The following is a 3850-nucleotide window of genomic DNA, read 5'->3' as shown; positions in this document are numbered from 1 at the left end:
CATTCACAGAGCTGCTGTGGTAGTTCCGATAAACAACCTTTGACAACACCATACTGCACAGGTTATGAAGGACATAGAAAATTACATTTTTAATCTCTGTCCAGGAAACCAGCCCATCAAGTTAAACATAGGAAGAGGACAATGTCACTCATGACAACATTTTTGTTCACCTAATGATATCTTTCTTTTCCAAACTGTAACGTATGAGAAATGCAATGTCCAGCTGAATAACAAAACCAATTGGATGATGGACTGTTTGACCTTTTTTAGAGTTTGATGAGCTGCTTTATCTTCTCATGGGCAGATGGGAGGATTTAGTGGGAGATGGTGGGTGGGAGGGGAGGGGTTCAGGGCAGAAGTGGATTGAAATCGTTTTTTTCCCTCTTCAAAATACTTGAGTGTTTGATTGAGCCTACCTGGAGTGCCAGATGGACATGTTTGGCCCTTTTGGAACTATTCAATTGGTCAGCCTGGCCTCAGAGCCATACAAAATATCCTTTACATATCTCTGAGCACCTCCAAGACGTATGATACCTACTTATGGTCTAGTTACTTGAGATAGAAACAAAAATATGGAGGTTGTGCCGTGCGGGTGTAATCCACAATAGTATAGCAATACAAAGGTTTCATGTTCGAGTCACGTCAGGGACAACTGTAGCATTTTAGCTAACACTTATTCTGGACTTAACCCAATTCACCTCACCTTTACGTAAATTAACCTAACCTTTGTTGTTTTAGTTCTCCTAACCTTTGTCGTTAGTTCCCTTAACCACCAATGTAAATTATCCCTGTAATTCTCCTCCAAGACGTATGATAAGTTATGTAATCCAATTGTACGACCGCTATTCCATTCATAATGTAACGTGACATATCATACTAAATGGATTGTCACAGATTTACCTACAGAATCATTTCTAATTTCCCTGAGACCACATTGGAATGGTTTAATTGTGCCAGGGAAACTGTGTTTAACAAATACTATTTGAACCCAGGACGGGTTGGTGGTGGTGGTAGGATTTGGCCGATGGGATCACCTGAGATACAGAATTGCCTATCTACAGTATCTGACTCTGAGAAGAGAAAACACAGGGTTGTAAATTACAGTCATGATAGCCATCAACTTTGAGTCGTAATACAGCTGGGAAGAGAATAAGGAGAGGACAGCAAGGGAGAGAGACAGAGACATGCTGACACAAAGAGCAAAACATAGAAGAAACAAAGTCAAGGATGCCTGACTCTCTCTGATTCTCTCTTTCGGTCTCTCCATGCGACAAAGCTATTTCAGAGCTGCATGGAATTTCTCGAAACAACATCTAACTTACACTGTGGTAATGTATATCTCGTGCTGTTTTGTGGGATTGTGTTTGTTGGAACTATGACAGCAGCAGCTGAAACATGAGCTCTCCTCACAACCCCTGTGGACAAACAGACAGCATGGATGAAAGAACAGCCTCTGTGGGGAACAAGACAGGGACTCTCCATTGTACCTCTTACCTCTGTGTTGCTTTGTCTCTGGGTTCAGCTCTGTGATGTTTATCTACTGTCAGAATAGGTCTCCCTTGACAGAAAATACAGTGAAAAAGGATGGGAATCCTTTGCGTTAACAAAAAAAGTGAAAAGTGAGAATGTTGACAGTATAAGGTTAATGTTCTCATGTCCAAATAAATACACATGAGTGAGTGTGTGGACTTTTACTTAGTATATTGTATGGGAGAAGAAATGTTAATGTCTTTTCAGCAACTTGGTCTTGTCCATGTGTTGTCTCATTGTCTTTGATAAGGTTTGACATATTCAATGAGAAATAAATATGAGAAATAAATAACTGTCCCACTCACATTCACTACTCAAAATAATCCTACTGTATTATATATTTTTTGTATTAGTGAAAATATTGTTTTGGGCCATTTTTGTATAGTTTTGAATATGCAATATTCTGTGTTTACTAGAGTATCATGGATCCTAGTAGAGAAAACAAATGGAAACACAAAGTACTGGAAATAACTCTTTGTCACGTAGCTAGGAGTGGTGGGTGCGGAGTCAGGCGCAGAGAGCAAAGTTTTTTTGGGCTTTACCATATTTATTCCGGTAAGAATAAGGTCACGCCAACAACTACAGGCGAAAATAATGACCTACCCAAAACAGGACACCAAGCAGTCCAAAAACATAACCAAACACAACCATCCACAAACAGAACAGAAAACAAGCCCGCACAAAAGCAATCGGGCATAGAAGGCTTAAATAGCCCTGCACAAAACCCCAAACAAGAAACAAGTGAAGCCAATACAGACATAACCAACAGAAAAGGAAAAGGGAGTCGGTGGCAGCTAGTAGACCGGTGACGACGACCGCCGAGCGCCGCCCGAACAGGAAGAGGAGCCACCTTCGGTGGAAGTCGTGACACCCTTTCTGCGCTCGGCAGGATTTCCATGCTGAACCCAAGAGACGTCATTAAGGAAAAGCTCTTTGCTATCTCTAATTAACATTATGTAATGCCGCTAACTTATTTCAGCATTTTCCCCGAGATCTATAGTCTAGATCGCAGACACTGGCACATACAGTCGGCACACAAGTTAGACGGGTTAACTCCCTCTGCTGCTTCCTGAAGTCCACGATCATCTCCTTTGTTTTGTTGATGTTGATTGAGAGGTTATTTTCCTGACACCACACTCCGAGGGCCCTCACCTCCTCCCTGTAGGCCGTCATTGTTGGTAATCAAGCCTACCACTGTAGTGTCGTCTGCAAACATGATGATTGAGTTGGAAGCGTGCATAGCCACGCAGTCATGGGTGAACAGGGAGTACAAGAGAGGGCTGAGAACGCACCCTTGTGGGGCCCCAGTGTTGAGGATCAGCGGGGTGGAGATGTTGTTTCCTACATTCACCACCTGGGGGCGGCCCGTCAGAAAGTCCAGTACCCAGTTTCACAAGGCGGGGTCGAGACCCAGGATCTTGAGCTTAATGATGACTTCGGAGGGTACTATGGTATTAAATGCTGAGCTGTAGTCGATGAACCACATTCTTACGTAGGTATTCCTATTGTCCAGATGGGAAAGGGCAGTGTGCAGTGTGATTGCGATTGCATTGTCAGTGGACCTATTGGGGTGGTAAGCAAATTGGAGTGGGTCTAGGGGTTCAGGTAGGGTGGAGGTGATATGACCTTTGACTAGTCTCTCAAAGCACTTCATGATGACAGAAGTGAGTGCAATGGGGTGATAGTCATTTAGTTCAGTTACCTTAGTTTTCTTGGGTACAGGAACAATGGTGGCCAATTTGAAGCTTGTGGGGACAGCAGACTTGGTTAGGGATTGATTATGTCTGTAAACACACCAGCCTGCGCATGCTCTGAGGATGTGGCTAGGGAGGCCGTCTGGGCAGGCAGCCTTGCGAGGGTTAACACGTTTAAATGTTTTACTCACGTGGGCCATGGAGAAGGAGAGCCCACAAGCTTTGGTAGATTGCCCTGTCAGTGGCAATGTTTTGTCCTCAAAGCGAGCAAAGAAGTTGTTTAATTTGTCTGGGAGAAGGACATCCATGTCCGCGACTGGGTTGGTTTTGATTGACTGTAGACCCTGCCACATATGTCTTGTGTTTGAGCCGTTGAATTGCCACTCTACTTTGTCTCTATACTGACACTTTGCTTGTTTGATTGCCTTGCGGAGGAAATAGCTGCACTCTTTGTATTCTGTCATGTTTCCAGTCGCCTTGCCATGATTAAAAGTGGTAGTTCACACTTTCAGTTTTCCTCGAATGCTGTCATTAATCCACGGTTTCTGGTTAGGAAAGGTTTTAATAGTCATTGTGGGTATGACATCTCCGATGCACTTGCTAATAAACTCGCTCACCAAGTCAGC

The sequence above is a fragment of the Oncorhynchus kisutch genome, linkage group LG11 (assembly GCF_002021735.2).
Source record: "Oncorhynchus kisutch isolate 150728-3 linkage group LG11, Okis_V2, whole genome shotgun sequence".
NCBI classification, from domain to species: Eukaryota; Metazoa; Chordata; class Actinopteri; order Salmoniformes; family Salmonidae; genus Oncorhynchus; species Oncorhynchus kisutch.
The sequence above is the reverse complement of the archived record's forward strand: the minus strand, read 5'-3'. Positions refer to the sequence as shown.